We start from the raw sequence: 23,974 nt of genomic DNA, 5'->3' as shown, positions 1-23,974 counted from the left end.
TGGAAAGCAGAGGGATTCTGCCTGCCTGAGACACAAAAGAGACCACTGGCACTGTGGGATCAATGTTTTCAGTTACCCCCGTGGATTCAGGGGGAATGAGACATCAGAGACACAGTTTCAGATATTCAAGCCTTTCAAGATGACTTGGTGAAAGCCCATCTCTACAATAATTTCTGCTGTCTAAGCTTTGGCAGTTCATCTAAATGCAAAACAGCCAAGAATAAGGAGTCTTTGCAACAGCAGCAAAAAGACAGTGTAACTTCTCCGCAGCTGAGCCACAACAGGCAGGAACAAGAACAAGTCCTCTTGGACAACTGCTTAAAGTTTATCCTTCCTTCACAGCCTGACCCAGACTATTCAGACATGAGAGCTTTCACCCCAGACACACCTGGTAGCAATATAACAGGACATATTCAGCAATACAGGGATGGCAAAAAAAAAAAACAGAAAGAGAAAGAGTTCTCAAGAGCCTGAGAAGCAAATCCTACTTGCATATGGCATATCAGTGGAGCTCCTAAGATAGGAAAAGATTTTAATGAACTTTGAACATCTGACTGCTTCTAGCATTATGGAAACAAAGTTGTCATTCATTCTACAGTCCCTATCACAGCCAAGTATATCCAGCACTGGAAAAAAATCTGTAGAAAGGTACAAAATGAAAGCAATTAAATTTCCAGTTATCACAATATTTTCTCAAATACTTCTCTCTGACAAGCCAAAGAGATTTATTTCGAACAGGAACTGCTTCCAAAAAGACAGAGAAGCCAATGCTATTAATTTAAACCATAGTAGAGACAAATAGAGGCAAATTTAATGTTAAAAGTAGTTCCCACTCTCTAAAATTGTTTTTTTTTTGTGGTGAATTACAACACTTTCAGTATAGAAAATTATATCACAAATAATGGTTTGAACACCACCTCCTTGGACTAGCAGCTGTGTGTTGCTTAACATGGCTAAGCACTGATCTCGAGGCCCTGACCTGTGCATTGTCACACAGTTTTCAGTGACTCCTACTTCTCAGAATTACTGGTGAAACATTTACTGCCTCAGATAATTCTGAGTTTTATCATAACGGAAGATTTAAAGCATGAAACACCTACAAGCTAGGACCCCAGAATAGTCCTCCAAGTGGCAGGAGGATCTACAATAAATGGATATTCCTTTAAGCAAGAGCAATTAACTTTATTTGCCGTGGGTCAGAGGCTTATATCTGCATGTGTCTGTGAGCCAGAAGACTCACTCCACAGGCTTTAAAGAACCAAGGATAAATTGCTGTGAATGTGGTCCTCTGGAGGAAACTCTACTAGTTTCATCACTGGACTGAGTAATGAGACTTGGCTATGCTGGCCATGCAGCAGAGACCTGGGGCCATTTGTCACTGTCACCTTCAGCCATGCCTGCTGGTTCATTGCCTTCCAGAGCCAGGAATCCAGATTGCTTCACACCGGTGCCTTGCACACCAGTCCAGCTTTGCATGGGTGTACTAGGCACGCAGACCTGCTATGACAGCCACGCTTCAACTGCTCGCAAACCACACAAAAGTGACAGGCTGCCCCTGGTTTAAAAAAATTATACCTGTAAAAATGCTAACAACATTTAAACACTTGCATGGAGTGCCATTCCTTCAGGAAATTATAAAAAAAAAAAAAATACCAGTGGGTAATGTGCAGAGAGCACAATAAGAAACACATATTAGACACGTATTGCATTATATGCTACCTATCTACCTAGATGTGGACGATCTCTGGGCACACAGTTTAAACCTGTTACAACAATACCAAAAAAGTATAAACAATACAAAACAGTGCATATTTTTACAATAGTACAAATTTTTCTGACTGCTTTCATGTAGTATGTTTCAAATATGCCCCAGCCTGAAGTAGTATTTAATAATTGGGGAAAAAAAACAAACAAAAAAAAACCCCAAACAAACCAAAAAAACCATCGTAGAACTTCTGATGTTCATATTCCTTTCTCAGTGCCAAAATTATCTCCTATGGATCTGCTTCCTACTTTCTAGTACAGTCTCTTTTGCTCATATACTACTCAGAGTACAACAGCAGAAAGAACATTTAGAAATATGAAAAAGTGACAAATTAAAAGCTGCTAAAATGAAAATATTCTTTCTATAAACAATCTGTGAAACTAAGTGCAACAACAGGATAATACAAAAACTAAGAGGTTATTGGATGTAAAACATGACATTGATAAAGTATGAAATATTGAAAAAGATACAACATTAAATAAATTATTGTATCACAGAACATGAATCACTCTTTAACTCATGATGGGACATAGAAAATGTGCTCAACAGGCTGTTACTGAGCTGGGCAAAATGGGAGGATTTAAGGCTGCTTTACAAGTGGCAATGCCCTGAAAAGCCAGGCTGGTTGCTGTTGCTGCTGCCACTGCTGAAGTGGATGGGGTACACATGTTGGCTCAAAGGACCTTCCAGAAGCTGAAGACCTGGCTGCAGCTCCAGCTTCCAGGGCAGAAAGACTGCAAATGGGCAAAAAGACTGCAACCCAACATTGGTGCAGTACTTCTGTGCTCCTCTGTGACGGGTGGCATTGATGATCACTGCTGAAGGAAGGATTCTGGAGAATGATACTTTGCCATGCAATCACTATACTAACAATAGCAATCCCTCCCTTCCTTAAGGCTACCTAAGATTTTCGCTTTCTTACATACCCATTCCTGACAGACAGTTCATCCCAATATCCACACTCATATTAGTTTATCATTCATGCCATTTTTCTCAAGTCCATTGCTCAAGAAACACAGGTGGCATAAATTACCTCCTGCCTGGACAAATAATAACACAACAGACTTGTGCTCACTAGCAGTGATAGTAGTGGCTGTCTGAGAGGTGGCAATGGCAGCAAGGAAAAAGGGAACATACCTAATGAATGTGTGACATATAGGGCATGAAGAACATCTGGCAGGAGGAGCTAATGGGGCCTGGCACAAGGGAAGGAGAAACCCTAAGGCAGAAGAAACAGAGAGGAAAAAGAGGTAGGATGGGATAGTACAAGAGGAAAGAGGAACACTCAAAGCCTTCAAAGGAGACGGTGAAAATGGAGAAAAGGAAGGAATATGCTTTGTTTGGACCCTCTGGCATGTGGTTACAACCTGCAGGTGATACTAATGCAGACTGTGAAGAGGCACACACAATTACAAGAAACCTGACTGAGGAGCTGTCAACACCTACAGCCCATCTGCTTCAGCACTGGCAGCAGCAACAAGAACTAGCCTGTTCCATTGCTATGCTTAACTTTTTTTTACTGTTGTATACAAATTTCTATATCCTATGTGAGCAATTAATAAATGACCTTACAGCCATCTACAGTAAGTGGGTTTTTTTTCACCAGAGGAAAGACTTCACTTGGTGCAACTTCAGTGCAAATAAAGCTAAAAAGACCATAAGGGTTTGGATGATATTAACTCCAAACAAGAAATGAGCGAATAGCAAAGAATGACAACTCATTATTCTAAACAATAGGGTTAATTTACTATGCTTCTCTGAACTGTTAACAGCTGAAGAAAGCTAAACAAGAATGAACAGGGATAACATGCTGTGCAATACAGTATTAACTACTTCAGCCTGTTCCAGTCACCCAGAATTTTAAACTATGTTTTATGCTTCCTTAAGCTGCCAAATCTTTTTCATCAATGAGTACAAAGGCAGGTCGAATTTCTAGAATATACCTGCAGAATTCTAGAAAACCATAACAAGTCTATCAAAGATTTAAACACTACTACTGCCATAAAAGTGCATCCATCTTTATACATGGATTGCAAAAAAAAAAAAAAGAAGGGCAATCCACTGATGTGCAGTCTCAAATATATTTAAACAACAGTCAGGAAAATGAGTACGTAGTATGACATCTTGCTTTGCAGGTTTGCCTTCTGTATGCTTTTGTGTCCTAACTGATTTTTTCCAGTCCTAACTGATTGCTTTCTGCAAAGGAATAAATCAACTACTGCCAATGACAATAGTTTGACATATGGAAAAGTAAATCTTTTCACCCCTAGGATTTAATCTCAATGATGAACGTAATATTTGATTCTCTGTGTTTTTCAACACATACAGCTTCCCTGGATTAACAGACAAAGCAGGAAGAAATATGTGCCATTGCATAACTGTTTTGTACACCAAACATACATCACTAACAATAAATGCAGCATTTAGTAGAGAAATAGAGACATTTAAAGTGAAGGCACAGGGGGGTTTGTAACAATTAGTAGTATTATGGGATTTTTGAGTGAGATAAATAAATGCCTACATTAAAAAAAAAATAATTAAAAAAAAAAAAACCAAACCATAGAAAGATGCAGAATCTACCTGGAACAGGAGAGGCCATAACCGTATATAGATCTTCCCTAACTTCAGATTAACTATATCCATGTAATTGTGGCCAGAAGTCACACAACCACTTGTTGTAACTTTTCTAAATCCTATTCATTTTTAAGAGAAGCTTACTGGGAAAGCAGTTCTCAAAATGTCTTAAGTTTTTAAAAAGTATTTATAATTCATATAACTCAGTGGCGAGAAAGGAAACACATATTATAAGTGAGACAGCTCAAGGCTTTCTGTCAGCAAAGCATTTTGTACTTTGGTTGATAAGAAAAGCCAGACAGACCTGGTAGGTCTTGCATGTGTTGCAGGTCAGTGGCTATTGTTATTTTGGAGATTGCTTGGAGAGCTGTGGCACACAACGTGAAATTCCAGCTTTGCTGGAATTTGCTGCTTGTTCTGGATGCTCGGTTGTCCCATTGATTTGAACTGACTCCTGCTTGGCCCTCTCCACGGGTCTCCCTCGGGAGGGGTCTATCACACCTAGTGTTAGCGCTCCAGATGTTAGGCAGTCTTCCAGGTTCCTTTACAGCAGGAGAAAGGGAGCAGCATCTCCAGAGGGTGACTCATCTCCCACAGCAGATATTGATCTTCCGATGGGATGAACTGCCCTTTGGACATATTTCTCTCTCAGTCTAGTCTTTGACTACAGTGGAGGCCTCGGTGAGTAGCAGCAGAAGAGCTGCGGTTGGGCAGGCTTGAGGACTTAGACGCAGCAAAGCTTGTTGTTAGAGGTAATACTTTTTACTAGATTACCCTGACAAAATATAAAGGGAGGTGAGATGAATCTCCTTGGATGTACCTGACAGCAAAAGAGAAGGAATCACATCATTTTACCAGGTGTTATAAATCACGCACATATACACACACACACTAGTTTCAAGGCAAGTAACCGTGTAGCATTCTTACTCTCAGTGGGATTGTGTTTGGATGTCAAGGTTTATAGATTTTCTATCACCTTTGCAGATTTTTAATCATTTACATCTCAGATGGTGCCTGGAATCTTTACACTTGTCTGTAATTGACCCCAATTTTACCAATGCTTCGTAGAAATTCAGTGAGACAGCTATTCTATATGACTTTATTAACCTCACAATAATGCATTAATACTTGTCTTTTATAATTTATTGCCTAGTTCTCTCCCAAGGGACAGCACTGTATGTGCACATATCAATGCACTGATAAAGTATATATTACAGCATTGGGTCATTGTCCTCCAGGTTGGGATGGCCTCCTAGCAGAAAAGATTGTAGCATCGTTTACATTAACATCCATGTAAGTTTGCTGTGACTGAAGAATCCAAGAGCACAGCTAAAGTACAGCCTGATGTAAGGGTTAGAAAAAAAAACATTTTAAAAGTAGGGAAACACTCACTGCTCAGCATCAGTGACTTGCCCACCTAAACACCCTATACTGGCTTCACAGAAGTTATCCAATCATGAGGGAATATTTTCAGAACACTGCAAAAAACCTAGGCTAGTATGCAACAATGATGAAAACGATTCTCTGTGTCCTTCACTTTCCTATATCTAAGTTGGGGAAAAATATTTGCCAATGCTGACATAAAAATTATATGCAAAATTTAAGATGGTTAGAGACACAATTTTCTTGCAGATAAACATTATCAGTAAGTTTACTGAGTGTGAATCTGTTTCAAAGCTCCAGTTTGGGACAGGGAGGAGTACATGGAAGAAAAACTGAGGAAAGCAAATATTGTTTCACTACATTTTCATTTAGTCCAAAAAAGCACATATTTTTCATTAAGTGTTTCCAGAATATTCTCTGCTGGTTTAATCTGATGTTTGAGAAGTTTGGAGTGGCCCCGATCTCCGTCTCTTTGTCTGTATGGAGGCTGCCAGTGGAAAGGCCCATTTGTCAAAACACTTCAACTGATTTTACAGGGCAAAACATCTGTAGCACCTACTAGTTTAACAAATGGTTTTTTACTAAAGAACAAAAAAAAAAAAAAAGAAAAAAGGAGGGGCTTTTATTTATATGGTCTTTTACTTGGGAAAAAATTATATGAAATCAATAACTCATTTGATAGCATCATATCAGACCCCAGTACTTTGTGGGTGGTTAAAGATGAAGACCGTGAATATACTTGAGTTATGATGGCATATGGTTTGACTAAACACCTTGTAATTATTAAGGTATGCAATGCCCATATCAGTGAATTTCTTTGTCTTCATTATGTTGATATAAAATATTGATATATAATGTCCTACAGAAATCAGTTATGGGGATTTTTTTGCATCTTTAGAAAAAGACTAGTGCAGTCATGACTGCTGGAAAAGGTTGCTCACTGATTGACTCCATGAGTAAGACCCATTTCAGATGTGACATTAACATGTGAGTTCTAAATTTCACTTAAAAAAAACCCCTTTGGCTTTCCACATTTCTCTTCTAGATGTCTAATCCAAAGTAACTTTTTAAAAAGAAAATGGAACCTTTTGTTCTTCTTCCAGCTCTCATACTTTCAAAAGTCGACCACCTGCTGTTACATTTGCTTTGATTTAGTAGCTTAAATTTACTCCACCTGCTTATCTTTCTTTTTTACAAAGCAGTAAAGCCCCAAAATCCATGCAAGTTGTCTAGAAACCGCATAGGAAAGATATTTTTGAAACTCTTCCTCTCCTCCTCTTACATTTTCCTTGGTTCACATAAAGGAAATTATATTATTATTTACATTAGAAACATTGTGGTGAAGCCACTGTGGTCACCAGAAGCAATAATCTTCTGTGATATAAGTGATACAAAAAAAAGAAAAGAAAAAAACATTAATGGCACTGTATATATATATAAATGCAAATTTTACTATTTTCCAAACTATTGTGATATCACAAACCAAACAAGGAACTTCACTTCTATCCATGTTTTTCCATCTCCACGTGCTAACAAAATAACATTTCCCTGAGCAATAGGGTAGGCCGAGTCTAGGGTAAAGTATGCTCTCATTCTGCTGGAGTGTTGCCTGATAAATAACTGTGTAAGAAAGAAGCCTTAAGGATATGAAAGAAGACCAGTGTCCTCAGATGGATAAATTAAGACCACAACATTAAGTTTTCAGCTATGTACCAGAGTACCAGTGTCAGCATGGTGTGAGTTTGTGTTTTTAGTACTGCTCTTAAAGCTATACATTCTTGATTTTATGATATAGTTCTGCCAAATCTCTTCTGTCAAAAAGCAGAGTTATTCTATTCCTTCCTTCATCCTACTGGTTGCTGTATAACCTCTGCCCTCACATATTTTGGCTTGTCTTTCTCTTCACTGACCTGTCCAAAGAATTTCTAAGGTTTACTGCACAGGAACTTTGCAAGTTCAAAGAATTTTTACTTCTAACACCATACCACAACAAAAATCTTCATGACTATTATCTGATTAAAACATGGTAAAAAAATTAAATTAAATCTTAACAAAGAGATTCATGGAGCATAACAATTAATAGGTAAAGCTTACTGTTATGCCAAATGGATGAAAAGAACAAATAAATGAAGTGACAGAATAATTTTCCTTAATAACATGAAATTCTACCTAGGCATTATTTCAAACTTCCCCTTTTTTTCTAGAAATCATTTGCTATTACATATGTGTTATTTTACAGCTGAATCCTTTTTTACAACCCTTTTTACAACCTTTGATATGATTTTAGACTTAATTCTGTTTCCCTTCCAATAAAAAGAAAGCATGTTTTCAAAAGAAGCGTAATTACTAATAGAAATATGTTTCCATGTTTTTCTGTTAAATAGTCATCTTTCCTTCCCTTCATGATTTTATTTTTCTTTCTTTTTCTCAAAACCCTTGAAGAAATAAAATGCTTATGATCCTTTTTTACATCTAAAGCGTTTTTCCCCTGCTCTGTTAGTAAGCTAAGATGACGTTAGGTCATGAGCTATGGATAAATTAGATGGGAATTGAACTAGAACAGCTAATTAGAGTTTTTACTACAGTGTTAGTGGGCTTTTATGTCTGTTGCATGCATTTATACCTATCTGGGACAGGGTTTTTCTTCTCTGAACCTCTAAACTAATAGCTATATTAAGTGACACCACTCAGCAATGCAGCTACTAGACTGAATGAAAAATCCAGTCCCTCTTGTTTCTGAAGAGGAATAGGTCCGTTAAGATCACAAATGCCAATTAGCAAGAAAATTCCCTCATGATGTATGAAAGATTGAAAGCAGATCAGTACTAGTGAGACATACATTTGTAAGCACACACACACGAAGCTACAGGAATACATACAACTGATTTATGGTTTGATTTTTCAATTCCAACAGCATTAGAACAGCTTGAAAAAAAAGCCTGATGATAAAAATGCTGTGGAATCCATGAAAAAACTTGCTGAAGTAGAAGCAAGGCCAAGTGCTGTTAGAGCACTGGGCATTATGCCTCTGTTATCTTGTGAGATTCAAGGCTTCATTATACAGTCCTAACATATGCAAGCAAAACCTTAGAATAGTGAAAAAGCTCACACCTCCAGTGCTAAAGTTCGGCTAGATGCCACAGATCTATTAATAGAGCTCTTAAAACCTAGGGAGGGTCTCTGTACTGTCTAAGGCACTGCTCTTAGAGTTGACAAGGTCAGCTAAAATTCCCGTGTGAATTCAGTGACTGCAATTGCAAGGGCCAAATTCCTCCGGACACATCTAAGGTACCCTGGCATGAGAAAGTGATAAAAGAGCCACAAAACCCATCTTATCTCCTTCAAACCTGAAAACACCCTTTCAAAGTTTTTTTCACCTTGTTGTGTTCCCTTTCATTTGACTATTGGCCAAATCACTCAATAATCTCAACAGCTCCTATTAGGGGTAAGTGGATTTACGTCACTGCTTTCCCCAGAGGAAACCAGATCACAGCAGGTTGCTGACATGCTTTCTAGAGCTGATGATCAGGTCACATACAACAAAAAACTTTCGAATTTTATTCCGATTTCTCCCTTTCCTCGTTTAAACTCTCTACTGAATTTACAGTGTTTTCTTTCAGTAATAATGAACATCTGTGACAGTGGAGAAGCCAAAATAAACCCAGTCAAGGAAATTCTATGTAGTTATGCTAAACAAGTTTTATTCACAGGTTTAGGTTTCCTATGAAAAGGGGTACAAAATCTCTTCCTGCCCTGGCTTTATGTATTATTATATATATTACTGAAAGTAATGTATACAATACCAAAGGGTTGCCATATTGTTAAGATGATTTTTCACTCATATTCTCCTGGAATGAAAAGCAGTTATGCAGCTTTCAAGTCATAACAAGGAGATCAATGCTTATTGTGTCAAATGTTTTCCTTTACCATCATGATGAAAAACAGCCGGTGCTGGTAGGTAACCCAGTATAAGCAATTCAGTCATCAACCATTTTCTAGGGCAAGTGTTGACCTGGCCTCAGACAAAATCCTTATTGTTCCCTTCATTGTTCCTTTTGCTCTCCCTCCCTATGTTTAGTTATGATATGCAAATTGTACATGAAAAGAAAAATCCCAGGTAATTCACTCCTTTCCAGCTGCAACAGTTGGAGTTGGCAACAAGTCATAATAAAGTGATGTTATGATTAAGCCTTTTTGATTATGCTACTTTTGCAACATAATGTGGATTTAAGAAGTGATCAGTCATTTGTACACCTATTGCATTTCTTCAGAAGTATACGTAAGCCCTTCCTTCTTTAACGCTTTTAAACCTCTCAGTGCTATTTGGCTGTGACAACCAGTTAAGATTTTCAACGCAACTACAAAAACATTTTCTCATGTGCTGCATTGCAGTATCCAAGCAAAAGAGACCCAGGCACTTCTGCAGCATTTAGAGAAAAGTTACTGAAGCATCTAAACAAACCATTTATTACTATTCCTATTTATTGCCAATAAATTGATTGGAGACTACCTTATTATAAGACAAAAATAGTAAACAAAACAAAAATACAGAGCAACAAAGGTGTCTCCTACATTATCGTCTTTTTAACTGTCATAATTTAACAAAATTCAGATATTCATTAAAAAAACAGATGTATTCACTTCTAAAAGCTACAGCTGAAAAAATGGGTATATTTTTCATGAAAAATATGTTATCAGTGTTTCCATCAAGAGTCAGAAATTTCAAAACATTACAGGAGATGATAATCTACTGTGTGTCACTCCAGAAGTAATGCTGTTTCTAAGGACTGGCAATTCAGTGTTAGGAATGATGACTACCCTTACATCACCAGATTTGGAACCCAGATGGTAGGGATATGCATATTTCCATGGAAACACAGCTAAATACAAGCTAGAAATTTAACAGACTACCAGTATCTAGTGACCAGGTCAGAGATTTAGCTGAACCAAGCAAAGATTACAAGAGTGCAGGGCCATCCCGCCCCTGAGAACTACCACATCTTCTGTAGTGGAGAGGTTTAGACAAGAACTGGTTGACAAAAAGTGCCGATGGTATGATTATAGGCACTAATTCACCTAAGGGATACTCCAGTGGGTACTCACAGCCACTGAAGTCAGCAGCCAAATCATCACAACTACATTAACATAATCTGATTATTTTTTAACTGTAATCTTCTTCAAAAATGCTTCACCATGACATTCTCTTAAACGCTTAGAAATCTCACCCAAGGGTTGTCTGATAAATGTAACCTCTCCATGCACTGTTTTATCAGCGCAGAGCTCTTTCCTCTTGCTTTGCCAATATTTTGCTCGCCAGAGAGGTATGTTAATGAAATTAGGAGACTTGCGGTTATGGAAAATAACCTAGAACAAGAATTTCAAATTATCCAACTTCAGTTACCCAGCCATGATTATACCTGGGGTGTTTTGGTCTATACAAATGGCATAAAGAAATTACTCCCAAAGAGTGTTTAGTTTTGGCTTTTCTTTTTTAAAGATTATTTTCTCCTGTTAAAAAAAATATTTATCCTGGTTGGGATGACCTGAAAAAGCTCCCCTGGCATAAAGCCAGCATTGACTGCTCACTAAAGTTAATAAAGACATGATTACATAAGGGAGAAACAAAGCTGAGGACTCTAACTCTCAGTGTTGGTTGGTTTTCAAACAAACAAATTAAAAGATATCATTCTACCCCATGCTCACAGGAAGACATGTGTGGATTATGTAAACCATAAAATCCACATGTTCCAGAATATGAGCCAACTTGCCCCAAGTGGAGGGAGACAACCTCTCTCTTTGAAGAAAGACTTTGTAAGAGAAAATGAGGACTTTCTTCACCTTTAAAGACTCTTAAGATGAATGCTGAGATTATTAAAAGAAAAAAGCCCCCTTCCCACCTGGTGCTACTAGTTCCTGCAGAGCTGGCTACTGTTGGATGAGTAAGTAAAAGGAAGAGCTGTATCAATATTCATAACAAGCATTAATAATAAAAAACATGCTTTCTTATTGTCTTTCAGAAGACAATACCCACAATAACTTTCTTTAAGGCATGGCTTGGTAGCCACCTGCTGTGAACATATTTAAGCCTATGGTCTGAGTCAAAGTCCTTTGCTATGGGCTTAAATACTTTCCTGTACTTCAGTAGAACCTGGAGAAGGGCCTTGCCCAATGTAACAGAGAGGATGGACTTTCAGGAAGTCAGGACATGGAAGGTACTATGTAGTTTCACTTTGTTTACAGAGCACTGAACAGACAAACAGGCACACTAAGACCAGAAGTAAAGATTTTTGAAACATTGGAGATAAAATGCCATATCTGCTGCAATGCAATTTGACTAAATGAATCTTAGGGATCTGCAATTAAACACCAGAAATAAATGTAACCCTCCCATTCTAAACTTTACCTTTGATATATGAAAGGCATTTCCTTTTCCATGTTCTTAAGTCATTACTGATTTGCTACAGGATACTAAAGTGACTTCTAACTAATCAGCATAAAAGATTATTTTGTCTCTCACAAGTACACATAAACATCTTTACTGAGTAATTACATGGTTCTCAAAGCGCTTTGTGTGTATCACTGTAATGTAATCAATGCTCTGGAAAACATACTACTTTGAATGAAGGATTTAAAAAACAAACTTATGCTTCAGCATAATGCACAACTGAAAACAGTTATTAGTCAAACATGAATTGAGGAAAAAAATTGCTCCACAAAGGAAATTTCCTTTTATTTTGTTTCAAGGAACTGCCAAGAAGCAGAAGAATCTGAAGTTGCATGACAGAGATATTTATTTGTAGAATTAGGATGTGAGATTAAGATCCCCTTGAGAACCTCTAGTTTCAGTAGATACCTCTCTGATTTTACACACTTTTGAATAAGATTCACACTGAAACCTGACTTTCAGAAAAAAAAAAACCAAAAAACAAAACCCAGATCTAAAAGGTTCATGCTATGCCATTCTGAAATTTAGAAAGGCAGATTAATAAAGATTTAGTTAAAAAACACCCTCAAAATCCTAAAATAAATCCGCTTCAGATTAGGCTTTAAATTAAATTATTGGAAAAAAAAGGTTACCAAAAAAACCCCCAGTAATTCTGGACCAGAGTCCAGCTGCTCCATAATTCTCTAATGATTTTTCCTATAAAAGCTGAAGGCCAAGAATTTGTACATTCACTCCATCTCCCTTTTGCTCCTGAGTTTAAAGTTAGCTTGAAGGGACAAAAGGAGGCAACCTGGAAACTTGTCTCTCACCTGGAGTACTTCCCTCCAAATTCTCTCTCATCATTTACGTTCAAGATGAATCTTAATCTCTGTGATTTATTCCAACTTAATTTCTTAGTTCTTACCCAAAACCTACAATAGCTTTCATGCCTCTGTTGTCTTTTTGAAGCTACAAATGTAAATTTTCATTAATATGTTATTTGCAGAGACCACTGTAATTTAAAACCTGTCTTGAGTTGTTACAGCATTCTCACCATCATCACAGACTTCACAGATCCCATCCATTCTCTACATAAATATTAAAGCTGGTAGCAGAATGCTTGATCTTAACCACCTCCCCCTGCTTGTTTTATCAGCTCTTTGTGCCAAAAACCTTCACTTGAGTTCAATCAGATTTGCCCTAGTGTTCAACACCATTTAAACACCATTAAGTGTATTGAACAATGGAACCTCATTTCTGCCTACAGCTTTTCTTGCTCATTTCAACAGTGAAAAAATCTTTATTCTGAAATGTTCATAATTCTAGCCTTGCCTAAGGGTGCCATAGATAGGTTTACAATTGTGAGGACTTCCATAGTTTACAGAAATGCTGCACAACTGCATGTAAAATCAAATGAGAAAGAGTCTGGTGTTTTAATGATGGTTTTCTACGCTTAGTTTCTCTGCTTGTCTCAGATTTTTATGTGCTTCATGAAGGTGATCACTTTATATGGTGCAAAAGAGTCTCTTACTTAAGTATTTCCCTACTACAAAAAAAATAATGTATAACATTAAAAGAACGTCTAATACTTAAAAAGCTGAAGATTTCAGATCCAGTTAGATGTCTGTTTCTAAGTTTAAAAGCTTGGACTAAAAGACTTGCAAAAAAAGACAATCAAAAGTCACTGAAACTACTACATGGTTAGTAGTTTGCTCTATGGAATTTTTTCCTCTAAAATGGTTAATGGTTATCCAACACATCACTGTTTAAACTAAAATAGTTAATTTTTATGGTTAGCTCAGTTCATCAGTAAAAGAAAACCTAATCAAAACCAGGTTGACTTCTCATTTAATTTCTATCTAGTAAAGTAATTACCATTAGGAAGATACTAACCACATTGCTTATCAAGGTTTTTGTCCTAAAACCCAACCCAGTAAAACCAATAAAACTTTAATGATAATCATCCTCATTTTGCCTAGCTAGGATCTAGTGGCAAATGGAATACTCTCCTACAGGGACATATAGAAGTTCCACATATTTGACATGTGGCTACCTCAAATGTAATGTTTTCCAGGCATCTAGAATTGAAACCAACAGATTTAACCTTTTCTGCACGAGAGGTAGCAACTGTTGAAGAATGACATTAGTTTGTGGGGACTCCAGTAAGTCTCAGGGAAAGGGGACAAGTTTTCTAGCACATTCATAAGGTTCTCATAGTGTTCCAGCAGGATGTATAGGCTGCAAATGCTAATATTTCATAGTGGAACAGAAGTTGATGCAATTTCAAGGGGCTGGGAATGAAATAGGTTTCAAGTGGTAATGTGCCAAATGCCCCCTAGGGTGCATCACTGAGGTTCATGGAATTTTGTGGTTTTCCTTGCAGTTTGCTTTTAAATAAGAGTAAATTAGAACCATGGCTCCTCTGAAGAAATTTGGCATTACAAGATACGTAATGAAAGTTATATTATGTACTTTAAGCTCTCTATGGAGGGTAGGCTTTTAATTTTTGATAGCTGGGCTCAATGTTCATTAGCATGCCACTGGGTATTTTTATTGGGCACGTCTCTGCAGTTCTTCTGAAATAGCATGTGTGTGTAGATTTTTATTAGAAAAATAGAGAGAAGTCATTGAATAATGGTGCTTCAAATATGGTGAAGACATTGCGTGGCCCCACACACTCCTCCGACAAGAATGGCCCTATGGTTACAGCATTAGTTTGGGATCTTGGAATTATTCCATGAACTTCTTGTGTGGCTGTGAAGAAACCATTGATGGTCTGGCCTCTCATTCCCATCAGTAAAGTAGAAGTAATACATCCTTCTCCCACCTGTTCTATTTTGACTATCCATGTGCTTCCAAAGAATGCAGCCTAAAAAAATTAAGGTTCCTTGGTAGCCAGTGCCGTTTAGACCTACAGAAACATCCCTGTGCTGGATTGACAAAGGCAGAGGGAGGAGAATGAAGTATCACGATTTCTAGGGGGAGGAACTAATAGAGACAGGAACGAACAACTTGAACCTCAAAAATCTTTAGGACAAATCCAGTTTTGCAGTAGGTTTGGTTTCTCACAAGTTGGTTATAAATATAATTTTTTGGATGAACTTTGGTGGTATATTTAGCATCAACCTGGGAGCAACAGTCCACTCCTGAAAGCAAGGCCTGTGGCTTCAGAGCCGCAGAAAGACAGGTCAACAGATCTGAATTAGGGTTGAATGACAGGATAAGTTCTAAAAGATTGCTTTTCATTTCCGTATGCTGTTGAGTTTCCTGCTGATGAATAGGAAGAAAAGTTGAAGTGATGAAATATTATGGGAAAAGCCACTCTTTCAGGATTTCTGGCCTGACCAGAACCCAAAAGGACCAAAATAGTCAAAATTTCTTTTTTCCAGATTTGTGACTGCAAATTCAGCATACGAGACGAGTGTAAGCATCAGGGTCCAAGTTCTGAGAAGTGCTAAGCACATACAAATCCCCCTCAAGCTAATGGGAGTTACAGGTGTCCCCTGCAATGGCAACAGTGAGGATATCAGCACAAGTAAGGATTGTAGGCTCAGGACCTCATCCAAATCAGACTGAACCTCTAAATTTTTTGCAACAATCTTGTTGATAAGTTAAACTCTAACTTTTCCTGTGCTTTTGTATCCTTCATGAAGAACTTCTGTTTGCTAGCAACAAAATTGGCAATTCAGTGAGCAAATTATCCCCGTTTCCACATTTCAGTGTTCTGGAAAGCACTGCAAGTTCAGCACTGAGCTTTGCCACAAAACCTGCTAAAGCCTACAGAAAGACTGCCACTGACTTCACAGAGGGTTAGATTAAGTCATGCAGGCTGACAAATTTTTATGGTCTAGATCCTGAGCCGTCGAAAATTCACATCTCTATTAATAGTAACACCAGCCAAGCACCTGGCCCTCTGTTGCACATTGAGTTTTCATCTTATGTCCTATACATTCTCAAGTTTAGCAGAATTTGCCAGCCAGGACCATTTTCAGAATGGGCATTTTGCCTCAATACATTACATGTTAAGAACAACTTATTGAGTGTTAATCATAAATGACTTTCAGAAAAAGTACCTTTGCCTTGAGCTACTATATCTCTGTGGACAATAAAGAACTCTGTTCTTCCTTTTCCTCTTTCCACTAATTTGCACTTGAGAGGTATACAGGTCTGTCAGACTTTAATCATTAGGAGTATTTTGTTTCCATAATTCAAGAGAAGGATTTCATTGATACACATACAGATAGAAAAAAAAAAAAAAGTCAAATGTGCATTATTACAGTCAGCGTGAATTTACCAAATTGTTCCATGAGGCTATGCATGATGGTACAATAGAACTGGAAATTACTTGCATTCACAGACAACAAACAGAAGTTGCAACATTTGATGATGTGTGGCAGACCTCTCCCTTAAACAACTGATAATGTATTCACTGTCTACAATATTTTGGCTTTTTCTTTGGGACAAGTGGACCTCAAAACATTCAGAGATTTGGATCAGCTTGTGCAAGCATCCATAACCTGAAGGATGTGGGTTTGTGTGTTTTATTTAATTGTTTTTACTGCCTGGCTGAACAGTCTTGATGAAGGATTTGGCCTAGAAGGAGGATAATGTTTTTCATAATTTCCCAGTGTTTGCTCATTTCTAACATGTTAGCACAGGAAGTACAGCAATACGGCAAGAAACATAATCTTGGCAGCATTTTCAACACATCCTAGTTCATTAGGATTTTCTCAAACCCAGCAAATACCAATATTAATATTGAATAAAAAGTAGTGGTACATAATGTTTAAATAATCTGATCATGCTATGCTGACTTGCAGTTTGTATTTCCACTTTAGGTTTTGTTCTAATTCAGGTTTTCATCACAAATGCCCCGAGACGTCTCTATACTTATTAAAACACTGTGTGCAGTGATAAACAAGATAAATTATTTTCATTATTCATAGGTGTATTGCTTTCAATTGAGAGAGATTCAGAACAGTATGTGTAAATATAATATAAAAATATAAAATAGTGAAGCAGAACTTGGGGAAGAGCCCAGGCCTTAAAGTAAAGCAGTGAAAAGGAACATGCACAAATTGAATTTCATAATCTTCAGAAAACAGTCTGAAGAGCAGCTACTGTTTTTTTCTTTCATTTTTACAAAGGAAACTGTTTTTTATTCAAATATGTTAACTCTCCTGGGATAAAACCAGAAGAAAGTTAGAACAAGGGGCAACCAAGCTGTACCCAGTTCTTTATATTAGCCAAGGTAAGTGAAAAATGTGCATAATGAGTGAGTAATATACTGTACTTTAAGTGCTGTTAAGATCAAGTATTCACACAAACTAAAGGAGAGTTTGTGTATCACTTCAATTTTAAGGACTTTAGAAGGGCTTAGAAACATAACTGAAAAGCAGTTGTAGTCTAGGGCAAGAATCCTATTCATCCCAGTGAGGTTTAAACAGATCTTACCATTAAAATTGCACTAGCTATTCAAACGTCAAAATTTGTGTTTGTACACAAGTCAAGCTACATGTGATAAGCTTAGAAACATTTTCACATTAATGTGAAGATAGAGTGTGTAACTAGAGGACATTCAGAAAGCCCAGCTGGAAAAACAGGCTCTTAAACACAATAGTATTAAAATAAAACAAAATAAATAAAACTATGGTAAGGTAAAGTTACCACTTTTGCTGAGAAAGGAAGTATGCATACATGAATGTTATATAAAAATTATGTAAGTTTTCTTTGATCTGTTAACAAGAAAACTAAACAAGCTGGTGGATATTCTCCAAACAACTTGTCATTATTGGATTTCTTTTTAGATAACTGAATTCCTTCCCAAAAAGAACAAAGATGGGTCCTCTGGGAGAAGAGACCTGAAAGCCAGAAATAATCACTCTCTACACATCCTATTGTTAGATGATGCCCAAGATTAAAAGTTTTGTAGGACTAAAGACATAGACCATTTAGTCCATTTCCCTTATATGACTTCATATGAATAGCAACAAGACTGTGGTTTAAGCAGGTAAATACTGTGAATTTTAATTGACTTTTCTACACTACGGGACTACTGTCTTTCATTCTTCATTTAAAAATCCAGGTTTTAAAGTAAGGCATCAGATTAGGACAAATTACTACTTTGTGTTCTACCTATCATCAGTCAGCAATGACTAATGCAATAGGGTGGGAGTGCCCTTCATTGGCCTTAACATAGCATCACAGCATGGCATCAGGCGGCAAGACTGCTGCACATCTCGTCAAGTGCCTTCTCCAGCTCTCATCTAGTAGTGGCCCCCACAAACTGCCTACGCTGAAGACTCTAAAAGCACAAGTACTTGCCCTACTTCCAGTACTTTGGTGGTGGCGTTCTCCTTGGAGGAGCTATCAAACCCCTCCCTGTAAACCCCACAGCCTCCACCTCTACAACCCTCAGACTCAGCTTGCCTGCAGCAGCTGGTCCCTGGCCTCCAGCCCCACCATCACCTGCAGTCTGCAAGCTTGGTCAGGAGACAAGGTGGAGCCAGACAATTTGTCCTATTTTACAGATTACAGCTCCTATTGGGTGAGGGGGAATAGAAGGGGCCTAGACGTGCGCAACAAAAATAATGATTCCAGACAATATTTTCTAAACTGTAAATGGTGGGTCCTTCCTTATGTGTCAGATATTTCTTTCTCCCTGCTCCTCTCAGTGTCCACCAAGAGGACAGATGAGTAGCTCCACAGACCGGAACTGCATGGGCCAGAAAACTGGCCAGCTGTCTGCATGTCCAAAGGCAAGTAAAGCAGCTACCTCATCCTGGAACTTCAAATTAACTGACCAGGTTTAATACTTCTAAGTTAACCCTAAGTTAACCTAAGGAAGTGTTAATTCTGGTTAGTTAATAGTTCAGTGCACATGCCTGACCTTGGCCTTTGCATAAAACTCTGTGGCAATCTCAGAGGTGCAGGACTAGACATCTCACATTGGCCAGCACTAAAGCTGTCTCATTTGGTCACAAGAAGGCTTTGGGGAGTATAATGTCACCCTGAGCACATATGTGAAAAATAACAATAGTGACAATAGCACCAGCAGCACCAGTGACACCAAGAGCAGAAGCACCAAGGAGCCTGTTATCACAGGAGTGTGAAACAGCAGCTGCTGGTATTTAACAGGCTGTGGCTTCCTTTTAAAGACAGTGAGGCTTGGAAATGTGTCACCTGTGGAATAGCTGTGGTGTGAGCATGGTACACATCAGTGGTTCAATGGTCTCAAAGGAGGGGGTTTTTGGTGGGATTTCCTTTGCGTCCATATCTGGAGTCTTGCAGGTGGCACTCAGTGGGTCCCCTGGTGAGCTCAATGCAGTTTCCCTCCCACTTACAGCTTTTCCAGCAGATAAGCTTTCTACAAATGTGCAGTGCACACCCAAGACTGGCAGCTGGTATTAACTCATTGCTACTGAAGACAGGATATTGATAAATGGAACTGGAATCATAACGTATAGCAAGAAATCAAATCCTGGTCCTTCCCCCTTTGCAGCACACCAGTGGGCAATGTAAGGGCACCTACTGAGCATTAGAGAGCTCTGTAGGGCTGTAAAGGACAGTGAGATAGTTATCAAGTAAGGGTTTTCTTCAAGGTACTTGAAATACACAAGTGACTAGCCTCTCCTGGGGGCTGCTTGATGAATGACGATGGTAGAGGAGAGTCCTTCCTCAGTGAGTGGTGTGCAGATCAGCTTTGATGCTCGGCATTTCATACCAACTCAGTGGTCTGCCCCATCTCCTACTTCAAGGTTCCTGACTGGTGCTACTAAAAGGTAATGTTACAATCATGCCTACTCATTCCTCCGTATCTTTTCAACCTGTTTTATTCTATGAGTTAGTTAGAAACACAAGTTAATGCTGGAATGTCATGTTATGCTTGAATTAATCATTATTGTTTCCTGATAGACTGACTGGAAAGATTACCATTGTCTGCAGACTGTTTATAAGTCATACTAAAATAATTCAGAAAATCCAAGTACACACTGCTCCAACTGAGTACATTCAGTAACTCCAATTGACTCAAATAGTTTGGAAAGCAAATATAAAAGGGAAATAAGCATGAATGAAGCAAGATCACTAAAAAAAACCCCCACATACTGTATAAATAGCGATAAGATCATCATCAGATTCAAGTGTGCTACATATTATATAAAGGAGGGATCAAACAGTTAAGGGTGCAGTCTGATGCTACACCCATTTACATTTCAGATTTAAAACTTAGTACTTCTTCCACTGATGGGGAGACATGCTGTTAGCTAACTGTACTTGGATGCTCTAAAAACCGGATTGACACCACTAATGAATTTCTTCATCATTCCTGATTTTAAATAACCAGAACTGGTATTCCTATCTGCAAATTCAGTATCATCATTGCTATGCCTGAGTTAAATTCGTAGCTTGTTTCCATTTTATCTTACCTAGTCAAAATAGAAAATGAAATAAATAAAATTCTTCCATTTGAGTTCTGGGCCAATCACAAATGTCATATTCAAAATGCAGACCACGCACTGTGTCCTAGAAACATCATTCTTCCACAAACAGAAAAGATAAGCATGTTCACTACAGTCATGTAAATACTGCTAGCTTTTGACACTGACTTAAGCCTGGGATTTATTTTTTTTTTTTATTATTATTTCTGGTTTTCAGAAGTTCCATCTACAGAGGCTACCCTGCTAATGCATTCTAGGTAGAAAAAGTCCTAACAAGTCATTCAAATGGCTGTGGGTTCATAGCATTTCCTGTTTGGCAATGAAAAATATTCCAAAATAACGTTACTTTCAGTGGATGGGTGCTATCACTTTACAGCCTAGAGTGTCAACCAGTATATTTAAAAAGACATTGTATGCAACTAATTATCAGGCAGGAATGTGAGGTTAGGGAAAAAGGTGTTGGAATGCAATAATGAGTACAGAAAAGGCAGTGTTTACTTTGACAGAAAAATTAACACACCAAAGATTCGATTCTGCAAGTGTAGTGCTAGATATCTTAAACTTGCCACTGATTTTTAAGAACAATGGAGCATTTAATTCCATTTGGAAATTCTACAATTAAAAATGTGAAAAAAAACCCTTGATTTATGTAATATGTTCTACACAAAAAGAGTAAAACTGAAACTTTGAACCATCACAGATATATATGCACATAAAAAGGATACTTGCATAACCAATGTCTTCTTTCATACTTTTCCTATCTGCTGTATATGCCACTGTCTTTATAACAATGCTCAATCATTTTACTCAAAAATTTAATTAAAATTCATCATAAAAGGCATAGTTGTTCCTGTTCAAAAAAATGCTGAGAATTGCAGAGAAGAAAATGAGAATTTATATTGCCATGAAATTCCTCCTTGCCTTATTTTATATAATCAAGCCAAAAGCATAAGATATCCATTATCAAGTAAAAAATTGTTACATTTGACTCAAAAAGACACTTCAGAGTTCTAAATCCATTGTGATTCATAGTTATTCAAAATAGTTCAGAAAATGATTATTAAAAAAGTCTTAATACCACACCATTAAAAAAAATCTGTAAAGCTTTTCAAATCATATTAAAGATCAATGAAGCCTCTTTAAACTTTCTGTGAAGTCTTGCAAACTTTCAGTCTTTGTTCAGTACACTATTTCAATGCTACACAGTCTCTTTTGTGAATTTACAATATAACAACAGCAACAACAATAACAACAAAACCAAATTCTTAAGGCCTTATTATGTTTTCACCCTTTTCTCCAAGCTCCACTTATTGGTTTTCATTCTTTCCTCAATTATAATCACAATATTCCAAAGGGGAGGTTTCACACAGGTTTGCTGTGACTAATTTTTATACACATGGTTTCTACCTCAATATATTAGATTTTCAAGACTATAATGCCAAAGAAAACAAATGCCAAGGAAATGAACATTATTTGTAAACAAAGCTCACCATGCTATTTGATTATTCCTTTACAATGATATATGACCAAAATGAGACATTACAGTTTGTATGAAATGCCATCTACACAGAGTACAGACTAACAAATTAAGGCCTCAATACTGACAGTCAATACACAGAGACAGCATTGCTCTGTTGATGTCCACACAAAGTCCTGTTGGATTTCAGTGAACCTCCTGGCATGATTCCACATGCTCGGCAGTCTGTAGGATTAGGGTTTGGCTAGGCTACTTAGGAGTCACTGATGAGCTTCAGGCCTACCATCTTGCAATGAAGTCCATGCAGACAAAGCTCACCATTGTGAAGGCTGCATCTATGCTGCATGCATTGCAGGATCTTGGATTCAGGCTGGATATTAACAGAAAATACCAAAATGACTGTGCTTTGATCTAGCAATGCTTATCAACCTGGAGTTCCAGGAGGTGAGCATGAAGAATGGTTGCTCTTAGCAATGTTTTCATCCCTTATGAAGGTAACACCTAAAAGCATGCAAGACACATTAAACAGAGAATGGACACCTTGTTATCCAGTTAATTGCTTGCCATTTTTTATCAGATTTTTTTTATTCACACTAAAAGTGGTTAATTTTTCTAGAATGTATCCCAAAAGAAGGCATCATCCATTTTCTTTGGGCCAAGATGTGATCATGATCACAAGCTTGGCAGGGGTAGGGGGAAGCCAATCTTAGTATAAATGAATGATGAAAGAATATCTAAACCAATAAATCAACATTATTAAATCCTGGGGTGCTATCAAGCAGGACATCTAAATATCACATTCAAATTAATTAAATCAATCTTATTCAAATTTCTCTTATGTTCATCCTTAAATGTTTATAATTAGCTAGCAACATAAGGAATAAGGGGAATTAGGTGACATACACTGTTTTTCTTTCAATGACTTTCTCATGAACCTTAATTTCCAGAATAACTGTGCTCAAAATAACAAAAAATGAGCTCTGTGGTCATCTCAAGATCATCTGCAGCATTTTAATACGGCTAAATTGTATAGCCTTGCCTACTTACTTCTAAACATAGCACATTGTTTTGCTGTTAAAAATAGGCTTCTTTATTAATCACGTACTCGGTACACGGCGACACACTGTCTGTTCTTGCACACATAATGTGTCGTATCTTCTAGCAACCAGTAGACTTGGGAAGAAAATAAACCTGAGGAAACTATTTACAGTGATTTGCGGTAAGCACTTCATGGTTCTTATTTATTTCCACATCAGGAAGAATGTTCCATCTGCTTCAGGTACAAAGGGATTCCTCAGATATGATAAAACTTCAGCACTGAAATAACGTGCCACTTGTAATACAATGTACAATTGGAAAATACTGCCAAAACCTCAGCTGCTGTAACTGTCTATAATCAGTGGAATGATGCCAGTTTGCAATCATTAGGGTTATGGTACCAGTGGTGTAAAATGCTACATGATACAATAAGATGCAATATTGTTGATTAACTCTTTCTTGCTATACATATAATAAACAGTAACATTTCCAGAAGTTCTTATCCACTTTTCTCTAGAAATATGGAAGCCATGTATTGCACAAAGCACTACTTTTGAGGGTGGCCTTTGCTTTAGCTAGTAACATTTTCAGATAGGTGGGAGAAATCCATGCTAGAGTCAACAGAAGTTAAATGCACAGAGCCATGATCAGAACTGGTGTCTTTATGCAAGGTTTGATTTTATATTTTCGTAAAGTAATGTCTTGAAAATATTGTGACCCTAAAACAAAAATTAAAAATGAAAATTAATATTCTTAATAATGAAAAATAATCCTCTTTCAGCTTTTACTTCACAGAAATAAAAAACATTTAAATTAGAATTAGTCTGGAAACATACCTTTTGGCAATAAAATTAGATGGTAAGCCAGAAACTTAA

The sequence above is a fragment of the Haliaeetus albicilla genome, chromosome 6, assembly GCF_947461875.1.
Source record: "Haliaeetus albicilla chromosome 6, bHalAlb1.1, whole genome shotgun sequence".
NCBI lineage: Eukaryota > Metazoa > Chordata > Aves > Accipitriformes > Accipitridae > Haliaeetus > Haliaeetus albicilla.
The sequence above is the reverse complement of the archived record's forward strand: the minus strand, read 5'-3'. Positions refer to the sequence as shown.